This window comes from Electrophorus electricus, chromosome 1, assembly GCF_041902795.1.
Source record: "Electrophorus electricus isolate QZ-2024a chromosome 1, ASM4190279v1, whole genome shotgun sequence".
In the NCBI taxonomy this organism is placed as follows: Eukaryota; Metazoa; Chordata; class Actinopteri; order Gymnotiformes; family Gymnotidae; genus Electrophorus; species Electrophorus electricus.
The window spans coordinates 37,702,670-37,726,439 of record NC_137497.1 but is presented as its reverse complement, the minus strand read 5'-3'; the positions used below and the strand labels follow the sequence as shown (position 1 = coordinate 37,726,439).

The 23,770-nt window shown below is 39.6% G+C and overlaps 1 long non-coding RNA gene across 11 annotated transcripts in view; it reads right to left on the bottom strand.

Annotated features, from left to right (window-relative positions):
* Positions 1 to 246: 246 nt before the first annotated feature.
* The window catches only part of LOC113573800 (uncharacterized), a 36,074-nt gene continuing 12,550 nt past the window's right edge, over positions 247 to 23,770 (bottom strand). For 2 of the 11 annotated variants that reach the window (XR_014124769.1, XR_014124776.1), the window contains exons 2-6: positions 10,043 to 10,134; positions 9,686 to 9,848; positions 2,538 to 2,618; positions 1,361 to 2,149; positions 299 to 1,260 (exon numbers count right to left, since the gene is read on the bottom strand). This is a non-coding gene — a long non-coding RNA (uncharacterized LOC113573800). Of the gene's footprint in view, positions 1,261 to 1,360; positions 2,150 to 2,537; positions 6,895 to 9,685; positions 9,849 to 10,001; positions 10,135 to 23,770 lie in introns of all 11 variants that reach the window. The other 9 variants (XR_014124772.1, XR_014124779.1, XR_014124781.1 and 6 more) reach the window with 9 other exon arrangements.

Here is a 23,770-nt window from a genome sequence, read left to right as displayed (position 1 = left end):
GTGACTGCTGTACTTAAATCCACATTAGCAAATATTTAGGACTCCAACTGTAGATAAAATGGACTTAATAGAAAATGCAGATTAGTTCATTAAGATTTATAGATTCATAGATTCACATTATGACAGATGGAAAAAAGCAAGGGATTGTTTCAGACAGGACTGATGGCTGGGATGATTGCTGAACTAACTACCAAATGACCACAGGTGGAGCTGTCACACAGAATGTGGGTAAAGAACACTGAACTAGGGGACTAGGTGTTAGAAGGTGTGAATGAGGAAATAGAAATGTCAGAATGGAATGTTCCTTCGTTAAAGTAAAAAACAAAACAAAACTTGCCAGTCTTCATACTGATAAAGAACAACTAGAACAACTAAAACACATAAGGACACACATATCATCAAAAATGTGAGCTTCCTTCGCAAATGAGTTGGTGCATTAGAAGTGAAAAATGATTGATAAAACTTTTAAAGCTGATAAAAATATAATCTATACCATTCAGCAGACTGGAATCAGTAGTCGAAATGTATTTCACTTGCACCTCTAAAACTAGTAACACTGCAGGTAATGTTATCGTTAACATTAATCTCCAGACCTCAAAGGATGGCCTAATGCTTGCTCGTCACCGTTTCCTTTTATGAATAATCTCTGATGATGCTTTACTGTGGAAGAGTTGCACTATTTTAAGAGACACGAGACTCTTCTGAGATACATGGTTGCTCTAGATTCTTAGAAATGGCACTAAAGAACACAAAGTCGCTGCTCTGCAACGTTCTATATTGGGTGCTGTGTGCAGAAATGAGAGGTGCATATATCCAGATGACAGCAGCATGGAGCCAACATTCACTGAAATAGCCGTTTTTAATCTATAATCTCACTTCCCTTGCTTTGTGTGATACTTTCACTCATAGCTAAAAACAACCGCAGGAAGTCTTTGTCACGTTTTTTGTTTATTTATTTATTTTTTCATAGAAGGTTCCCAAGTAGTATGACGGTTATATGGCTAAGCATAAACTAAAAACTTTATTAAATTCATAGCTTGTCTATATTTTTGTTCTGTTGCTGTCTTTTTTAACTTTAAACAACAAAGATATAGCAAAAACCTTGTAATCTCCTCATGGTCAGTGATCATTAAAACTGCTGTATATAAATCCACACTATATTCTTGTAGTGAAAGGAGAGGTATCTTCCCAACTGTTCAAGCGACGACATAATCACCATCACTCATCATTATCATCACCATTTATCTGGCCTTCACCTGTCTGAACAAAAAGGACACATGCGTTAGACTGCTGTTCAATTCAGCATTCAAAATGATCATTCCTCAGGATTTGACTGAAAAGTTGGGACTGCTGGACCTACCTCTGCAACTGTATCCTGGACTTCCTGACTAGGATACCTCTATCAGTCCAGATCGGGAGCAGCACCTCCAACACCAACACACTGCTGTCCCCCACGGCTGTATGTTCAGTCCACTGTTGTTCACTCTGCTGACTCAACTGTACAGCAATACACAGCACCAGCCACATCGTCAAGTTCGCTGATGACATGACTGCTGTGGGTCTGATCAGCAGGGACGATGAGTCAGTGAACAGAGAGGAAACTAAGAGATTGGTACAACATCGACCTGTCTCCGAATGTGGACAAAACAAAAGAGATGGTGGTTGGCTCGTCTGTGGACATCATCAAATGCACCAAAGTTCCGTGGTGTTCACTTAGCAGAGAACCTCACCTGGACCTTCAACACCAGCTCCACAGCCAAGAAAGCCCAGCAGCGACTCTATTTCCTAAGGGGTCTAAGGAAAGCTCATCTCCCGCCCACCATCCTCACCATGTTCTTCAGAGAGGCCATAAAGATCATCCTGCTGGGTTTGGGAATTGCACCATCTCAGACTGCAAGACCCTGCAGCAAATAGTGAGGACAGCTTAGAAGATCATCGGGGTCGCTTTCCCCTATATCACGGACATTCACACCAGATGCCGCATCTGTAAAGCCTCCAGCATCGTGAATGATCCTACACACCTTTCACATGAACTCTTCTCTCTCCTGCCATCTGGGAAAAGGTACTGAAGCATTTGGGCCCTCACTGCTAAAGTGTGCAACAGTTTCTTCCCCCAAGCCATAAGACTGCTATACTCCCAGAGATTGGACTAAAACACACACACACACACACACTCAACTAACACCATCTCACCTTTTCACTCCCTTGCTTTGTCTGCTCATCTCTTAATTAATATCTGTTGTAAAAATTCTAGATATAACAATGCTGAATCTCACATCTCACATTTCTTCATATTTCTTAATATATGCTGCTAGAATATTGTTATATTTGTTATAATTTAACAAATGTTGTATTCTATTTAATAAATATTCTTTTTTTACTGTTGTACTGCTTCATCAGTGACTGCTGTATTCATATATGCCTTAAGCTATCGATTAAATTCTTATGTCATGATATTTTAGGCTTTACTCAGTACTATGTACTGGTCAGTGTTGTGCTGTCTTATTGTGTCTACTGTTCCTGTCTTTCATACTTACTGTATTGTTTGCACTTGTGTTTTGTGTTGCATCATGGTCCTTGAAGAATGTTATTTCACTTTTCTGTATACTTGTATATAGCTGAAATGACAATAAATCCACTTGTTTTATAACACCATTTCTAACTACAGATATTGTCTGTAAATGTCTGGTTGCAGTGATTTAGGTGTTATTCTTGACTGTGAGTTGATGCACCAGCAAATTGATATTGCCTTCTTTTTTCACAGCAGGTCATTCCACGTTATTCCTAATAATAATACAAACAAGAAAGTCCTGGGCTGCAAGCCCCTTTATAATTTGCGTGACTGACGTGTGAATTTCATGTTTTTTAATGTGTACATTAAGCAAAATATACATTTAACTAGCCAAGTTCTAGAATGTTCTCAATGTACCAAGGATGCATACTAGTTCTCTTGGCTTGGTTTTGTTATTGTTTTCTATCTGCTGATGGCGTGTGTGTCTGTCTATCTAAACTAATCTATCTATCTGTATCAGAAGAAACATCAAAACAGCACTTAGATAAAAAAGATAAAAATGAACTGAACTCAATTTAAAATAAAAAAAAATTATAAAAACTATATAATTAACTAAATTTTAAATTAAAAAAAAACTTTGACAGGGAAAAAAATATTTAAATGACAACAGGTACATATTGAGGTAAAAGCAGATTGACAGTAAAAGTTCCAGATTATTGAAAAAGGCTCACACACTTTTCTTTGGTTTTTGCATTGTCTCTTTGAATATTTATCCAGATTCAAAATGTAAAATAACATATCTCAGTTTAATAATAATTTATTTTAGTGCCATTTCCAATGAACACTGCAATTAACTAAATAAGTGAAGGAATCATTCAAATTCTTTTTTATAGGAATAATGGAAACCATGATATTTGAGTTGTGGTTAAAAAAAGTAGTGGGTTAAAAAACACTATTAAAAAACATTTTAAAAAATTCTTAAAACTGTACACTTGCAAATCATATAGTCAAATTTGTATTTTCCAAGAACTTATCCTTTAAAACACACAATCCCAAAACTGTATGATAGCAATACGCTAAGTGCCGAGACAGAACAGTTGTAATTTAATTTTAAATAAAAATTTGGTGGTTACAAATAGTTGACTATTTCCTCTTTTGTCCACTGTGGTGGTGACAGTTGATTATTTCCGCTTATCCAGTATTATGTTAACATGTTTAATATTCATTTAAATGTTAGACCTACTTACTGAAAAACACTAGCATTCAGGATACTCCTGTTGATCTTGTGTACTGGAGGGACTGGTAACCAGCATGCAACACAAACATCCTCTGGGAAGATTTCTAACAGCTGAAGCCGTGTATTTACTCTCTAGATTCGGCTGTTTTTCTCATTTGTTTCCTTTACCACTTAATGAGTCATTCCCCCACCCCCACCTTCCAACCCCCCCCCCCTTTCTTAGTGCCACTGTCAACATCTGTCTAAACAGGTAGCACCCAACCCCCACCTCCAATGATGAGAAACACCTAACATGACCCTTAAAAACAAAATAGGTTGAGCACGAGAGAGATGTGAAACCACTACACCAGGATGTGGGAAGGGCTTTGTCGTTCCTTCCTTTCAATTTGCTTTCTTTTATTTGGGTTTTATCTACTTTCCATTCCTGATCCTCTTTCTTGCTCCCTCATCCATCTAGTCTAGATTCATTTTAGCCATGCCACACTGAATCATATATTTTCAAAATAATTTTTTAAATAGTATTAGTGGAGTAAACACATGGGAATATGGAATCTTTTTCTGGTTTTGATATGCAAATTGGTACAGAAGTAGACATACCAAGTTCGTTAAGAAAAAGTCCAGAAGAACTCCCATCAGCCTACCCACAGCACTGTGATTGGTCAGATTTTGATTAATGCATCGAAGGCTGACGGTAGTTTCCTACTGCTGACACGGTATATACGTAATGTCAACCTCACATCAAAACAAGTTGTTTTTTTTTTATGAGGTTTTAAGCCCTTTGCCATCACCAACCCTCAGCCACTCGATTCAAAGTGTGCGACTTTCTATGCAGCTTTCACTACGCCAGAATTGGCTGGTGAATTTTATATTTGCTTTTCACTGAGGATAAGGTGACAGTAGCAGTCAATTGGTTAAGTGTGAAGTGCAACACCTGCGAGTGTAATATATCTGATACCCAACACATCTTTTAAAGCTACTTGCTAATTCTGAATAATAACAGTGGAATGTGAGCTTTGACCTTATGACGCCAGAATCTATACTGAGAACTCTTTTCTTTCAAGAGCTCTTAAACCAGTCATGAAATGTCTCCTTTTCATACCACGAAAGATGTGTTTTTCCCCCTCCGAATCGTAGATGACCTCCTACACTTAAACTCTGCAGCCTTGGCTACTAATGAACTTTGAGCTGTAGTAAATAACTAAACAGTAGATAACTAAAGCAAACTCAAACTTAAGCAGTTTGTTTCATTCACAGATGACCACAAAAGTCCCATGTACGACCTTCAACTGTAGTACCAGTCCCCATCTTATGCTGGTTCAACCACTAATACATCTGTATTAGCCCAATGCCAGTCCAGTGATTGCTTAGATGTGCAGATGTAGCAAGGCATATTCACACAAATAGCACTTTCTCTGAATATTTTTAGGTACTCAGCAAATGTACAAACATACTCAGCTAGAGTACTACATTTAAAAATCCTAAATTTGCATCAACTCACATTCCAATGTAAAAGCCTGCATGTAAATATCCTATAACAACATGTATTACTTTTCTTACTGCTGTGAGCTACTCAATACGCAAAAAGGATGTGCCCAGAGGATTGGTTTAATTGATTTAATTACCAGTCTCAGACACTGGTAATAAAATTAATGTTTCTTATTCAAAGGAAATACAGGATTTGGAGAATGAGGAAGGGTATGGTAGAGGAAACTAGGTATGACTCCAACAGGAGTTCCCACATACGGGTGGATCCACAGAAACTTCCAGAGCAGGTAGCGGCCTGCCGAGCTGGCAGCGAAGTGGGATTCAGGAATCTTGGAACGTTTTCTGTCCAAGCGGAACACAGCTACACGCTGCAACTGCTGCCCAGACAGAGATCCCTCCAGTAGGTCATGATGAGGTCAGCAAGGTCAAGCCATTACCTGAAGGCAGAGCTCAGAAATCTGTCTGTGACTAATGCATTTCTGTCAGTGTTTGCATTTATCTTTTTCTCACTGCTGCCTTAAGCGTAAAAAAAAAAAAAAAAAATCAAACAGGACGTCAAAATGGCAATGCTTAAGTTTGGAAAGTTTCAACAAGTAGTGCTTACATTTTTGTTTTCCACTTCAAAAGAAACCCAATTCATGACAAAGAGTTTTTGCTTTACATCAGAGAAGGAATGAGAGATTAAGTCGCTCTCTCACTAAACCAGACGCACGCAGCTGGGCTTTGGTCCATCTGATAATGAGATTAAACGACTGATGGTCTGTCCTGCCAGAGTAATTGAGGATGAGCTGATAAAGACATATTAGGGTTTAATGGGCTGGTGCTATTTTTACTGGCCTACTGAGCACAGGGCAAAAGCTACTGTTATGTAGACCAGTCTGAACTCCCTGGGAGGTCAGCCCTGAGGTTACCTCTCAGATGTCCTCTGTGACCTCTGTCACTTGTGCTGTTGTGCACACTGTATTATGCTTTAACATGAATTAGGTGACATGTCCTTCCTTTCTTTCTTTCTTTCTTGCACAAGGACCTAAGTGGTTGGTTTCTCTTTGGTTCCAGGTTCCTGCTTGCTAATTCCAGTGCTGTGTTCTCATTGGCTGCAAAGTGCATTGTTTAGGTTCAAATCTCTCTGAGGCCCACTTGCGTCCTTGGGCTGCTGTTACAGTTTGGTTAACGATGAGTGAAACCGATACTACTAAGATGAGTATTGCGGTATTGTCCTCTTGCTCGTGTGAGTGTGAACCCGCCTACATCCATTCAGAACGAGAGCAGCTGAATGAATCGTACTTGTGTATATATATAGTTTTCCAGCTTTAGACACATTTTGGGGTTTTTTTCATTCAGAACACCAAATATGTAAACTACTGACAGATTTTTTTCTTACTCTGTTTATAAGTTCAGTCTGAACTGGAAAGGATAACAACTGTATGCAGTTTTTAGATGTAACGGTGAAGTACTTGGAAGCAAGCTGTGCATACAAAATTAAAACCATATACAATTATATAGTGACTTTTCAGTTCTTGATCATTTTTCTCCTTTTATCTGAACAAGCTGCTAACAGATGGAACCCACCCTGAATGGTTAACTGAAGGCTGGACAGTCCTGATCCTGAATGTCCTCCAGAAAGGGGCAGTTCCATTCAGCTACTGGCCATAACCTGCCTCTGCAAAATATGGAAACTCCTGTCAGGCATCATTGCAGCTGAGATGAATAGGCACATAGCTCAATATATGAGCGGGACCAGAAGGGTATTGGCAAGAACATCAGAGGAGCCGAGCACTGTCTACTAGTGGATAAAGCAGTTACTTGAAACTGTAAGACCAGACGGACGAAACTGGATTGACTACAAGGACGTCTATGATTCAATGCCCCACACATGGATCCTGGAATGCTTGAGGCTATCATCAACAGGACTTTAAGAGTCTTCCTCAAGAACACAATGGGGCTGTGGAAGACAACCCTAAAGGCCAACTTTAAGGCACTACCATGAGTCACCATCAAGTGCGGGATTTACCAAGGAGATGCCCTGTCCCCGTTGCTGTTCTGCACAGGCCTAAACCCACTTGGTGAGATCATCACCAAGAGTAGCTATGAATATTGGCTATGGAATGGAGCAGCTATCCGCCATCTTCTCTATATGAATGACGTCACGCTGTATGCCAAAACTGAATAAGACATTGACTCATTAATCCATCACACCATTATATATAGCAATGACATCGGAATGTCACTTGGAATGAATAAGTGTGGTCAGATGGTTACAAGGAGCGGAAAGGTAGCCAGAACTGTGAGAATTGTACTACCAGAAGGTAACATAGCAGATGTTGAGGAGGTAGGTACAAGGTACTTGGAACCCCACAAGCAAGTCATGAAGAGGCCACAAGGAATGCAGCTACAGCCAAATACCAAGAAGAGTAAGGCAAGTCTTGAGAAGTCAGCTGAATGAGAAGAATAAGATCTCGGATTTCAACACCCTTCTCTGTCTGTCTATACCCCTCTCTCTGTCTTTATCACTCTTTCTATATATATATATATCTTTCTGTCTTTCTCTCTATTCCTTATTCCTGTGTTTCTCTCTGATTTTTCTCCATTTCCTGTTTGTTGAGAGTATCTTTACCCATGTTGCATCCTATCCCGATCCAGTATCAAATAATTTAGAGGAATTCTAATGTGTGACAGCAGTTTCAGTGGATATCACAACAAATAAGCCATGAGAAATTGCTTCCTAGTTCATTATGCAGCTGTTATGAGTAAATAGCAAACACCTTTATTGTTCAATTAAACAATAATAAATAATAAAAATGATTTAGGTTTGCTAAATAAATAATACCAAAGTTTTAGAAAATCCAGTGCTACAGCCACTGTACTGATGTGCTCACTCTGCTGCGCTGAACCGTTAGGCTTGCTCATTGTAGGTATTTTTGTATCTTCTTTTATTACTATTTCAGGGTTTTTTTCAGGCTTACAATCAGTGAGCTCATTAACTAACTGTTTAAAAGCAACTGAACACTCTAGAAAAGTAAAATTCCCCACTGGTTTCACCTTAGTCAGGTGGCAAAAAAAGAAGATTTGAATCAGAAAGCACTGAACTACTACAGGAATGAATCATAAAGCCTTTCTTAGTGTTAAAGTATAATTTCCACTGTAACACTGTCCAACTGTTTTTTTGTTTGTTTGGTTGTTTTATTTATTTATTTTTTTATTTTTTTATTTTTTTTGCTTATGTACAGTTACTAACTGCTTATGCACAGTTACTAAAAGTGAAGAATCTTCACTTCTGTCTAGACCACACATGCATAACATTTTAAAAGGGCTGAATTTCACTGGAAGTATTTAAGACATGGTTTAATAGACAACACTCAGCACTCGTCTCTAAGCATGGGTCTACTGCTCTGCTCAGTGACCAGATTTATGGTTTCTTTTGGGTGAGTGAAGTAACTTGAAAATGGGTCTTTCCAGCTGAAGGATCAAGTGTAATAAAATTAGGGAATATAATAAGTTGGGTTAAAATGAGTACTTAGCACTACTTTTGCATGTTAGATTTTTTTAATCCAAATGCTTCAGAAACATGTGAAAGATTTGCATAACTCTGTGCAGGACAGTTTTACAATTCACCTCAGTTAACGGAGACCAAATTTACTATAGGCTCTCAGTGAATTTATTAGTGCAGGAAAATAGAAACTATTTTGTATTGTGCAGCACTGACTACATCATTGTTCTTTCATGAACAAAAAGGAAGAAGATTTTTTAATCTACAATAGAATTTCTATTCATTTCTACAGGTGCTTCATAGTCTAATCCAAATGTGTGACATTCAAACATGCGAAGAGGATTTTATTACATATTGTTTGGGGAAACTAAGTTGTGGAATTCTTTGTTCATTCCTGAAACCTCATTATAATGATGTCTTTGCCACTTAGGAAGACAGAAAGAAGCCATTGGCACAGACAAGGCGTCACAGTGCTTTATCAACTTTATCAGTAAAAGCATGGTCACATGGCCTGAAAAAGGCTGGAACACAAAGCATAACAATTTCCTTTCATCACACAGGATCAAAGCTGTTAGCTGATATCCGGTTGTTCTTAATCCAACTGCTTGTTTAAGATATGTTAGCAAACACTGCTTAACCCCTGGCTAAAGCAGGTCGTTGTGTGTATTGTTTTATTGTGCGTATACGGAATCTTACTGTAGGCTCTTGTCCTGGAAATCCGTTATGTTAGGCCATATCTCCAAGTCAATGTAAACTCATGAAATATTTTTGCTTGTCATGCAGTTATACATTCTAACAGGCCTGAATAATGCACCAAGAGTATGACAGCAATAACCTTGACACCGCACTGTTCCCACGGTCAGCTTCACAAAAGCGCAGGGTTGCACCAGTCAGCACCTACAAACAAAGCATTCACCGAAACAATAATGACCAAGTGCTTGGTTAGAGGTGATGGGTTCATTACCTGACAGCTATGTTGGTGCTGGGTTACTTCTTGCAGTGGTCATTCTGAAGGATGGAAGGTGGAAGGTGAACGTGGAAGGATGTAGTCAATGCCCATCTTCTCTGCTAAGCCTGATTTTCACCACTGGTTCCAGACACTGTATTCCTGCAAGGGCTCCTTAATCCTTAAGACATAACAGAGAGAAAGAACGCATCCTGGTATCAAAGTGCATCATGATATCATAGTTCCACATCATGTCAAGTATTATTAAAATGAAAGGTTTATGACATCAAACACACACAAGGCATTTTGAAAGCAACAAATGAAGAGCTCATACTCTGCCCTAAGCATTTTCAATGTCTAGTGCCTTTATTCCACCTGTATGGTTTTGCGCAGACATGTCAGGTAGTGCAGCAGGTTCACTATGAAGGTTAATGAAGAGGGCAGGGAGGCTACTGGACAGATGTACTCTAAAAAGATATGAGTGAAAAAAGAAGAAAAAAATTAATGGAGAGAAAGAGGTACAGCTTGTAAGAATGAAAAATAAAAACATTTTTAGGAAAGTATGTGGTCAGTACCAGTATCACTGTTAATCAGAATTAGAACTATTCTCGGGAGGTATTAGGTATCATTAACCAGAGAGAGAGCGAGAGAGTATGAGAGAGCAAGCGTGAGAGAGAGCAAGAATGAGAGAGAGTATGAGAGAGCAGGTGTGAGAGAGAGCAAGAGAGAGAGGGAGAGAGAGAGAGAAAAGACCAGAGGCACTGGCACGTATTCATCAGAGTTGATCAGTGTGTCATCCACCAGTGAAAAAATGAGCACAGGTTCGAACAGTAAGAATCATGTGCAGTTGCTTCAGTGAATTCTCTCATCCACAAAACTGTCACATGACACCAAAATAATTTCAAACCAATTACTGAATTGGTTTTGAATATGCAGACCCATATTATATCCAGTCTCTTATTTACATATGCATACAATGTGGCACAATTTAGCCCTATATACATATCATTTACATAATCTACACCCTAATTCATGCAGGTGATACAACATTCAGCCAAAAAAAAGGTGGAAGAAGGAAAGGAAGTAGGCCATAAAAGGAATTTAAAAAATGGGTGAAACTGAAATAGAAGTGCTTCTGTCTGAGGTCGATGCAAATGGAGACATGCTCTGGGCAGTTTCTGAACCGGCATTAAAAATGAGACCCTCGTATAAACCATAAATCCCTCATCCTGTCTACTTATGAGTGAACTGAAAGTCTAATTAGCTAAATGTTCAAGCCTGTGAAATTCCAATTAACAATTACCCGTCAATTACCAGCATGCTGATATTCAAACTTCATTGTTTATCAGATACATCTCCAGCTAGTCCAACCACTGATAATACTGAAAATGCTGGGAATAATTGTTATGATTTAACTGTTCATTAGTCAGTTTTCAGGTTGTGAGAACACACAAAGTCTCTGACCAAGTGAGAATTTGATTCTATAAATATATCCAAAAATGACATCCAAATGAATACTGAAATTGTTGGTGAAATTTTCACATGGTCATTGGATGAGAATGAGCAATTTACGAGTACTATAAAATGAAGCACATGCATTGTTTTCATGTACAAAACTCTCACTTAAACAGGTGATTTGAGCTTTTATTTTACCATGCACACACCTTATCCTTTTGTCTTCTGCTTCGAGCTCCTATTTTTTTGCACAAACTCATCAGGTACTTCTAACATATTTTCATGAGTTAAACAGCCATTAGTGAATTCCCCTCATTACAGATTTAAATAGTAGTGTTATTTAACAGTTATAAAGCATTAATAAGATTGATATAACAGCTATTCCTTAAGTTATTACACCCATTTTAATTGATGTTGCATTTATCAGTTCTGGGACTTTGTTGTTGAGAAATCAGCACTTTAGCACTCTCAGTTAAGAGCAGTTCAGCCTCGATCTCTTAGGTCTCAGAAGGCTTCTGGGATTATCCCCACAGTAGCACCACAAAGGAAGATATGATGGTGAGATTTGAATAATCATCAATCAAACAGAGAGAAGGGAAGAGCCCTGCTTGTTTCAGCTTACTAAGAAATGACTCAGTAACTGAAAAAATAAAAAATTTAAAAAAAAAAGCTTGAGAAATGGGGCTCTGTCTGTTTGCACACCCTCCTAATGTGTCTCATGCATGGTACCAGAGTATGACCTAGTAATGAAAAAGTCATGACATGTAATTTCTTTGTCATAGCAGTGGTTATTCAAATGTATATGTGTACAGCAGAGCATGTGAGAGTGGTTATGTATGCTGGACATGTCACCCTGCATCAGTGGGGCAGCCCCACGAGCTTGAGCTGACATGGCCACACTGCAGATGTATAGAGCACTGTATTATTCCATTTTGACATATTTGCTGGGGGAACAGCAGATAAAAAAAAATGCAGGATATAGCATTTTTAAGGAGAGGGAGAAGTTAATTCTGAGAGCAGTTAAAATGTTCGTGTCCCTCCCCTGTAGGTTTTTGTTCAGAAATGAGTCAAGTGACAATTCAGAGTTCACTTTCTCTCTCTGTCCTATGCGGTAGTGTTAGATAACCTCCTGACAGCTGCGGATGTCAGCTGAGCTATGAGAAGCACTTAGGGAAATATGGGCCTCAAGGTGGCTTTCATTTTACTCGAACCCATCTGGGGTTTGGAGAAACAAACCTAAGACATGATTTTCAAACCCAGGTCAGTCAACTTTTGGGTAAACCCCAAGGTTTTGAGCATGACTCAGCCAGCGGATTACTAATTTAGTGCACTCATAAACTGCGAACTTCACAGGAAAACCAGTGTGTTTTCTTCTGGGGGAGCCCGTGTTGTGTTCACACACACATACACACATATGAACTATAAATAATGTCCTGTAAGTTCTCATCATCTCTCGATGCGATATGAGGCATATATGGCCAAACGTTTTATAATCTTTTTTCTAATCTTTGACTATCATGTTAAGTAAAGTATTTGTTGCCATGAATTTGTCGCATGTATCCAGACGGTGTTTTTAGCATGCTAACCAAGACCAATCAGCTGGTAACCATAACTTAGTATATCCCAGTAAAGTACATGCAGGTGAGTGGGAATGTGAACGACAATGGCCTCTTCCTGCATCTGCCTGTCTGACTGGGTCTAGAAGAAGTGATGCAGAAATACATTTGCATGCACTTTTGTTTTGTGCTGTGCTACAGTGTTCTGCATCCTCCTCAAGGTAGGAGGGTTGGCTCGCTCAGTCTAGTGGGAAAGGAGCATCACTTACTTACCCTGATCATTCACTTCCAGATGTTATCACCAGATCATCATACTCACACACTCACACACACTCACACACACACACACAGACACACACAGACACACACACACACACACACACACTTGCTCTCTCTCACAAACTCTTTCTCTCTCTCACTCTCTCACACACACACACACACACACACACACACACACACTTGCTCTCTCACACACTCTCTCTCTCACTTTCACACACACACACTTGCTCTCTCACACTCTTTCTCTCTCTCACTCACACACACACACACACACACACACACACTCTTATTGTACGTTAGTATGGGAAAGCAGGATAGGACACTCCTACAAAACTGCTGAACTGTGTTTTCACTGGAGAGTTGTGTGGTTTACCTGATCTGGGCTGGGGCGGAGGAAGCAAACATCAGTGGGAGAAGGGGATGTAGCAAAAGAAAGGGGGCAGGACTGATGGAGATGGAGTTGTCATACTTCAAAGACATATTTTTGATTCAGTCTTATTTGCCCACTCATCACATACATAGAATTCACAGAACAGATATAGAAAATAGAACTGTAAATGGACAATAATTTAAAATTTGCAAGGAGGCTACACCTTGTGTAAATATCCCAGAATGCAAAGTAGTATGCCATGTAAATATACAGTAAGGCTTGGGAGTTGAGTTTGCTTACGATTAATTGCATTTCGTAACCATTAAGAGTCTTTACACTCTGCGTTTTGAATCATTATTAGAATGTTGATTCATCCAGATTTAGGGAGATGAACAGATATGAAACTTGCAGAACATTCTGTTCATTTAGAGAGAGGGTGGAGCTTCTGTTCGTATGCAACATGCGCATACCAACCTATTAACATCACCAACTACATCTCTCTGTCTCTCAGACGTTAAGACACAGGAACTTTGTGATTACGCAGTCTTCTGCCTTGTGTTTAACATGCTTGGTTACTACTATGATGAAATCTTGCTTTTTTATTTTTAGGATTAACAGGAAAATAATCTTTTTTTTTTTTTCTCAACCAAGAAAAAGTCCACATTGTTCAAACAAACCATTGTTTGAATATTGAATAGATTAAGTGTACATAAATGAACTATTAATTAGATGATCAATCATGTTTAATGAATAATTTACACACACTGTGCTGTTATCATGCACGATCAACAGAAGCACCCCCACAGCACAGAAAAGTTCTTTCCTTAGTTTTCTTTAAGCAACACTGAGGCCCAAATGATGAACCAAATTGTCGTTCTTCACATTCCAGAGGATACTCTCTCTCACACCTCCTGTCAGTAGACATGGGAAAGCTTCAGATAAAATCTCTGAAGCAGTAAAAATCCTCACAGCTTTGACGCCTCAGAATGTGTTTCATAATCTTGTTCTAGAGGTCTGAAGTGCTTGCATAACACAGCACAGGCAACTGTTGGACAACTTGCCCCTCACCTATAAGTGAGTCAGCCTATTTGTTGTAATACATTAGCTAAGGAACATGCAGCAGCTTGCAAATTACCCATGCCTCAGGAGAGATTTAATCCAAGAGGCGGCAAACACAATCCACTGCTTTTATATATTTACTTTTTTATTTGCATTGCAGATTGCATTTGTGAACCTTTCACAACCTGCTCCATTTACTACAAAGCCAACCAACTGCCACGTGAGCACAGCACAGGGGCACATGCTGCTACGCTGTAGCTACTGCACAGTAGCTCCATTACAGTAGTAGTCCCACTGCCCTGCCCTGCCCTGCCGTCTTTACTTGAACCGCACTGTACCTGTTTTTTCCCCCCTGCTTGCTCTTTGTACCGGGGCCCAGTTTAATGCCTGTTTTGAGTGACCACTGTGTGGAATGCTGGAGTACTGTGGTGTACTGCTACAGAGGAGTTGTGGCATACATGCTTTTGCACTTCGTAACCCTCCGGGAAAAGCTGAGCCATAGCTAACATTTAAAACCCACAATATCAGCTCCACTTCATCTCTACATCGCTAGACCATGATCACCACGCTCTTCCCACGTCAGACCCCTCCAAGTCACCAACGAGGACGTTTTCTTTGGCTGCCATCTCGCTATACTGTCCAGGAAGTGGGATTCTGAGCTCGTCCAAAAGAACAGAAAGACTTTTGAAAGCTGCACTTTTTCCATGGCCTAGTGTTCCTTCCAGCATCATATCATGGCACATGAGATCAACGTGCCATGAAAGTTCTTTCTTTCCCTAGCTCTGGCTTGCTGGTTTTCCCCACTGCATTATAGTAAACATCAAATAAGGCAAGAACATTTTATTGATGAGACTTACTTAGAATTCATGAGTTCATTAATGAGCTTTGCTAGAAAAAAAAAACTTGGAGTTTCACTTCATACTTTTCACTTCCATTATGCTGCATGTATACATTCATGTTGCCTGTATACATGGGACTATCATGAGCATTCTGGCTGACCCTTATCGGAAAGCTTTTGAAACTCTAGGGTTGGAGTTCACAGTGTTCAAGGACTTTGGTGGAACTAAGTCGTCAGCAGTGCAACAGCTGGACAGCCTGGGAAAAAGGGAAATGAGAAGAATGTGAAACTAAAATGCGAACTCCTCATCATACGTGTCCAGTCCAACCCCTATTTGATGTTGTGCAATGTGTCATTTTACAAGGACCTGGTAACTTTTAATAGGTACACTTACATAGATCATAACTAATTATATGTAATGCAATACACCTTACCTACAGTAGTTGAAACAATTTTAAACTGTTTGAAGCTTGAGTTTTCAAGTACTAACTGCCATGTCTGCAACTCCTCAATTATTGCTTGTGAGGGTATTATCTGATATCATTCTGTTTTGATGGAGACTGGTTAGAAGAGCAGGCAGAGGTGCGTGTTATGCTGTAGTGTATAAATCTACAGAGAAAATGAAGAAAATGAAGTCTAACAATATTATATTTTTGTTAACACAGAAAAAAAAAAACACTGAGGCATGGCATATTCTCATTTCTAAGCTATTTTAAATTGCAAGAGGGTTGTCCAGTCAGTATGATGAATGACTAGTGATACTATATTTTTCCTCTCAGGTGTTTCCATTCGTCTCTTACAGAAAATCAGCTGCCACTTTCTTTGAAAAAGCAGCAGCATGTCATTTCCTTTTGATGTCTAATTACAGCAACACAGACTAAGTGAAAGAATGAGAAAGGCAGAGTCAGTCAGTCTAAGGGAAAGTTTGTCTCTGAACAATACCTAGCAAAATGTCTCTTACATGACTTATACATCACATTTACAAGTTTTTAACACAGATCTACCCAAACCTACACATACCTCCAGTTGTGTAAAATAAGTCAAGTAGACCAGTTAAGTCTTTGGTTGCATTCAATCCTCCATGCCATGGGCAATCCATGTAATATCCATGCCATCAAGAACCCATGTAACCTCCATGACATCAATGACCAACCAGCATATAAAACATGGATGCTCTTCTTCTCTGCCTTCCTCTCAGCCCAATGTATATGGAGCAGAGCTGATGGTCAGCTGTTTAGTCTACCTTGTAAACCTCTCAGTCACCACTTCCACCAGAAGCAGTAGCATGGACTCAATCAGCTGACAGCTGTTTAGGGTTACCACACTATTGTTAGCGTTAGTGAGAGCACTCACAGTGGAAAGATCCTCTGCCATAGCCATATGTGGATCATAGAGGAGGATTCTACACAGGCTCAGTCTTAATGCTGCCTGGATCTAGGTCACACCACCCATACTCCACACCACCCATACTGCATGCCACCCATACTGCATCACCAATACTCCACACCACGCATACTGCATGCCACCCATACACCACATCATCCATACTCCACATCACCCATACTCCACACCACCAGTACTCCACACTACGTATACTGCATGCCACCCATACACCACATCACCCATACTGCATCACCAATACTCCACACCACGCATACTGCATGCCACCCATACACCACATCACCCATACTCCGGCACACATACTCCCTGCTACCCATAAACCACATCACCCATACTTCATGCCACCCAACACTTTCCTACCATTTGGCTTTCGAATGTAACCAGTGATTCTCTGAATATACTATTCAAGCTTTACAAGAGACTTGATGTCTTCATGGAACACATGACTTAATATTGATGAACCTAAATTCATTGACATTCCTTAGTGACTTATCAGAAAATGGATCACTTAATACTTTGCTTCAGTCTGATTAAGTCTGATTAAGGCTTCATCTGATTAAGATAATTGCAAAAGTTAGATTATAAGTGTAAGAATGCCGTAAAATTATCTTGAAAACAATGCAGAGTAAGAAGTTTATTTGCATGTAAGACTACCTGCAAATCACAGTCATAATGCATCTCAGTGAAAACTCTGATGACCAGTACAAATGTACACATTCCTTTAAGAGTCATATTTAAGCACTCAGCTGCCACTCAGGCAGTGTGAGTGTGGCTCCTGCTCTCAGTGCATCCACTCAAGCCCTCTAGCAGCACGTTCCATCACTACTGTACAACGCTCGATATGCTTCGTAACGGGAGAGGCAGGAGCCCACGGATCACTTCCAACAGGATATTCTTGGGATGGTGATGAGGTTTTGGCAAGAACGCGTGAGAAGGGGAGAGGCTGTTTAAAAAGGGACCGGCTTGACATGTTCCCACACAAACAGGCACATGGAGACGCACTTCCCCCCCCTCTGGTGCCTGTTCTAGTTATGGTGATCCGGTGCTTAAGGGCAACGTGTCAGACGTCATCTGTGTGGCTCAGAAATGCGGGTTACACCTCAGCACACACACACACATCCCACACACCCACACACACACTCACTCTCACTTTAGAAGACAAAGACCTTGGGCACATTATTTAATAGCATAGCACACTGTCTGAACATTTTCAGAAATCCTTGAATGATGCACGAAGGAGAAATAATGCTCAGATTAAGAAAATTTTGAAAACTCTTAAAGAGACAAGCCAGCTGATATGTGGTACATTTTGGAATTTTCCTGTTCCAGGAATCAGCTGGATTTTAGTACGTATGACTACTACATAAGCTTTTCTTTCTATTTAATCTGGAGGATGGGCAGGTGACTAACTCTGACATGAAGCAGACATTTGGGGAAAAATGCAAGTGTAATTTTAGACAAGCGCTCACACACACACAGACACACAGATAAAGCACCTGTCTCGCTCTCACCGCTATAAAAAGCCAGAGTCACCATTGCTATCATATGCGCACGTTTTATATATCCTCTTTCCTTTCTGGTTTCAATGTTTTCCAGAAATAGAACACAAGTGTTTCCTAGTGGTTACTCTTTTCAGCTTCTAATCAAATCCATTATTTTCCTTTCAGTTTTATATTTTGTAGTTCTATTTTCTGACTTTGATGACAAGAGTGTTTTGGCATTTGCCCTAGATATCTTGCAAACCTTATCTTGGTGTAGATCTACACCTGTCCTTTACAAAAATACAGTTAACAATATTTTCTCAAACTAGGACATATTTAGTAATAACACCCAAATTAGCCAAATATATGAGTTGCACCTTTGTATTCCATGTAAAAGAAAGCTTTCCCATTAAAGAAACCATTTGGTGTTCTTCAGATAGTGGTGTTCTCCTATTTTTGGTGTCAGGTAGAACCATCCCTAAGATGTTCTGTAAGACAACTAATCATAAACACTCTGAAAAATAATACATAGATAAATAAAATAATTTAATCTTTGGCTAAAGAGTCCTACAATGCCTGACCTTATTGTCTTTGTTCAGAGAAAATGAGCTTCATTCATAGACAGGATATGTGAGAGTGGTATGGTGGTGGCAGATAGACCCTTCTCTGTTCAGGAGTACTGTGCAATTAAATTATTCTAATCATGAGATATATATATATATATATATATATATATATATATATATATATATATATATATATATATATATATATATATATATATATATCACAGCATGACAAAGTCTGATTTTTTTTGTCTTGCTAAACAGCCAGGAACCCAGCTGGCCAGCAGACAAGCTGATGTTAAGCGTGGAGACTTGCTTTAAATATTGCCTTTCCGCACCCTCAGGCGAGCCTTCACGCTGGCCACAGGCAACAGACAAGCCTTATCACTTAACACGAGAGGGGCCCTTCCCGTTGAAGGCTAGAGTGCATGGACTTAAGGGTTAGTAAGATGTTCTTTCCGGACAACCCTGGTGTTCGTTAGAGATGACCTGAGCCAATTACAGGCAGAGCAGCAGCTGCCCCAATGGACCTGGAGGAAATGGAAACTCTAGTGAATAATTGGAGATGGAGGAATGCTAAAACAAAAGTTTTGTTTCCGCTTAATCTCAAGATTTGAATTTCTTGAAGTGTCTGGCAACCAAAACATGATAACTGGCATTAAGTCAATATCAGCAGAAAACTGTTTATTTCCACATGCAAATTGTTTTTAAATCCAATTTGATATTTCTATCCAATACTTAATCCAATCCTATTTTTATCCAATACTTTTTCTAACAACACTTAAAGCTTTACAAACCAACACTCTTTACTGTTGCTTGAAACGCAGTCTGAAGTCAAGGCTTTTAATCCCCAAAGGCACGTCTCCCACTGCCTGCAAGTACTCTGCACTGCTGGTCTCCCAGCTCCCAGTGCACTTGACTCATTAGGCATTTAACAGGCTCTTCATTGCAGTGTTAAAACAGGGGAAAACACTAAAAAATGCAGGGCATATTCTAGATATTCTAAAGCCTGGATTGGAAAATTACCAAGATTATTCATTGCAGGTTTAAGTGAGCCTGTGCTCTTGCCTAACCGCACTGGTTCAGTCAAGCAATGTGGAATGATGGGAAGACTCAGGAGTTTTGGCCCCTGACCAATGATTTTTTTTTAGCTGCACAGCAACAATAGGCTTCTTATTCCTTTATGCAAAAGAGAAGACACTCCTAAACCTTGTAAGATACATAAAAAAACAAAGCAGAATATAAGATCATTCTAAGGAAGTAACACAGTATGACTCGATAACACAGTGATGACCAGTTAAGTCAAACTTCAGGAAAGTAAATCTCTAAACTTACAATATGAACTCTTCAGGCTGAGTAAAATAATGTTTTAATTTGTTGTGAGTAACAATGACCTCAGATTGGGATTTTTATTGCAGGTTTAAAAGTGCCTTTGTTGCTGTTAACCCTGTCGCAAGACTGCATGAGAACAGTCATCAAGAAGTAAATTAGAGATTTAGAGAGAGTAAGATGTAAACACTGAACCTCGAACCTCAGTGTCACACACAAGACTAGCCTAACCAACTGAATCATGTCTTTACATAATTCATATATTATGAATGATATATGTGTAGTTCAGAGTGATTGGCCAAAAAGCTTTGTAAAGATCTACATTTTACATTTAAGGTTTCCTGAGGTTGCAAGCTTTATCTACTTATTAGTAACACTGGAAATCATATACACAGCTGCAGCCTGTAAATTGCACACATTAAAGTTGACTGACAGGCACCTCTTGAAACAGGTGCGTGGGACTAAACTAAAGGGGGAGGGTCTAAGATGGTTAGGCTCCTACATATCCAAAAGCATTATTTGGTCTTTAAAGTCCATTATTATTATTTTTTTGTTCCAATAAATAAATAAGTAAATAAATAAATGCATATGTTTGTAGACAGCAATGAGTACTTACAACACAAAAGCCACTGTTAGCATAACTAGCGCAATAAAACACATTTGTGTTAGATTTACAAAATAGGTCTACCTGTTCCATTGTTTTGATTAGCTAATCACAAGCACCTTGGTTGGCTAGCTGTTCTGAAAAGACTGTCGTTCAGTTACATTTTTCTGACATGCAACATGTCTCAGCAAATCAATGCCTCAGACTGAAATTAATCAAAATGTCATTTTATCAAACTATAACAGAACTAGGGGTTATCATAATGGACCAGTGCATGATGACTTAACTAGTCTGTGTCTCTCAATCTGGTGAGTCAGCGGCTGTGTGCGCCCTTTGAGGAAATAAACAGCCATATTCAGAAAGAGGTTTTCTGTAACATTTCTCAAATGTGTTCTGGAAGCGAAGAGGCAGGGGCAAGTGATGTGACCCACAGGGATGATCCCTGTTGTCCAGTCGGAAGTGTCTGAGGGCTGACTCATGGTCATGACCTCTGTCTTCCACACTCATTCATAAGTCCCTTCCTTCATTTCCGATCATTAACCTCACGCGCCATGTAAATCAAATGAGTGAGCAACGATGCTGTTCATGACCATAAGGCAGGCGCGACAGTTTCAGCTCACAGAATGACACTATTGTCTGCTTACAAGCTTTGAATAACACAGCTACGTCATCCGAATGTATACTTCCTCTTCAATTCGTTTGTGAACTTGAGAGGAGAAATCTTACTGAGCTCGAATACGCGCCTCTTAACTCAAACACATATACATTCAACCACAACTTCATACACGCATATCTCACATATGCTCGACTTTTCCCTTCTCTTAGTTCTCTTTTTCTCTTGTTTTTGAGGCCTCTCTTGTTCACTTCATAGATGAAGTCTAAGTATGAGATGTAAATACCACTACATGTTAGAATACGTGGGCGTACATTCACACATTTTCATGTACTATTGTTGTTGTTGCAGTTTGTTTGCTTTGTCTTTATCACAGTTTTGTTGGGGGGGGGGGGATCCTGGATTGGATTTGGATAACTGAATTGATGATTTATGCATATCTGTATTTAATGCATATCTTTATGCATATCTGTACAAAATCATAGTAGTTCCCCAGAGCTGGTGGGGTGGGGGGGCAAGTCCTCAAGCCCTGGGAATATTAAGAGAGAGAGAGAGAGAGAGAGAGAGAGATTGAGAGATTGAATTATGACATGACAACAAAAGAACACTGACATCACATCCTGCTTTTAGTATTGTGAAATGAATAACGTACTTGTTCTATTGGTACAGTTAGGCCAAATGCCTCACTTCTGAGTCTTCCTGGGAATCAGCTTATTGAATATTTATGTTGGCTCTTTGCGGGTAAAGGTCGCTGCATCTTCTGGAACCAAGCCAGGTACATGACGAGATAGGGTGATGTGTCCCAGAGTTCCCACAAGAACACTAGTATACAACTTGTGTTGCTAGCAGGATAAAGGTCCTGGTCATTCTTACCTTCATGGAGAGCTAGTTGTTTTTCCAGTGTTAAGCACCAAGGCTCATCTCACTTGCTCTAAATCTCAAATTTTGCTTGTGCAAAGAAATCAACAATTTCTGCTCTCATCTGTCCTGGTTAATTGCATTAGCAAACCACTAGCATGTGCTGGCTCTTTGAAAGTGGTGGCTGTAGACAGAAGGCTCTATTTCAGTGATGCAATTTGAGATGTCTGGATGCTGCCTTCTCGGATTTACTTTCTCCGAGAAATAACCTTTGTTACCGGTGGCATTACTATATCATGATACATGATACACATACATGATGTATGTTTTTTGCAGTTATTAAATATTTTCCATAACAATTCATCCTTTAAAATGTTTTAAGAGAGTGGATAATGTGGCATTTTCCACTCTCCATAAGATCTCTGGAATTATCTGTTACCTTGGAATCATTCAAATAGTTTTTAAGGGCAGAATTCTGATGAAAGGCATTAATATATAGCCTGACAATAGCACCGGTTGATAAAGTGGTGGCATCTGTACTGACAGACTGTGAAGTAAATGGTGGGGGGAAAAAAAAAAACAACCCAGTTATTATTTCCATAAATTTCTTAAAGGGACATGAGCAGCAGAGAGGGAGTGAGCAGGTCTGTGGCAGGCAAGTTTTACCTTAGCACAACTTCATTAGTGCTTCAGATTCAGTGAGTCAGTGCAACTGGTGTGGTGGAAAGTAAGCCCTGTCTGTCAAGATATTTTACTGGGACTGTGTCCTGGCTGGGTATACTCTTTCAGTTGCTTGCACCCATATGCTGGAAAGGCAAGCTCCGCCTCTGCCAAAGGCCACCCTGCAGTGGAGGGAGCAAAGCCTGTGGATGGATATGTTGGGCTAAGGGCAACGGACCAAGTGAATAAGGTTTTTCTCCTACTCGTAACTAAAGGGAGGTCGAGTGAGAAATTATGTGCACAAGTACCGCTAGCCCCACATACGCATCATTTTCCACCAGTGCAATGTTTTCATACACACACACACACACACACACACACACACACCCAGGGCCAGGGACGAGGCCACCAAGACAATGACCACAGTTGCTCCATTCTGCTGTAGTCTGGGCTGGGCTGGATTGCAGGGTTCTATTTTTAACATGGACTCAGTACGAATGCATTGGTGGCTTATGTGATTCACTGAGTAGTGAATAACTCATTTAACCTTCTAATCTTTAGTATAATCTGAAATTAGTATGAATCCCTTTATTCTCTAAAATGAAAGAGCCGCTAAAATGAAGCATATTGTCTGAGCTAATGAAAGATTCTTAATAACTTTTCTATGCATGTTGCAGATCATACGGTGTGGGTGTGACTCATTATTTTTGGCCTTCTGTGGCCAATGCACTGATCTCTATAAACTGCCATTGAACAGCTATTGAATTTCCAAGGTGAATGTAAGATGCTGGGTAGACAGTGTCATTCAGAACTTTGATAGTGTGCATTAGCATGAACCGTAATTCATGCACGATTGGTATTTGTATATTTGGACACTGATGAGACAGTGTGAAACATTTGTTTTTGTCACATATTTGTAAATGAGCATTTCACTGCTTCTTTGCTATAAGGGAATAACTGATGGATGTTTGCACCCATTTCCTCCAAAACGGTAGGGTTGCTTCTCACTGAGCTGTGCACTGTGTCAGGTGAGA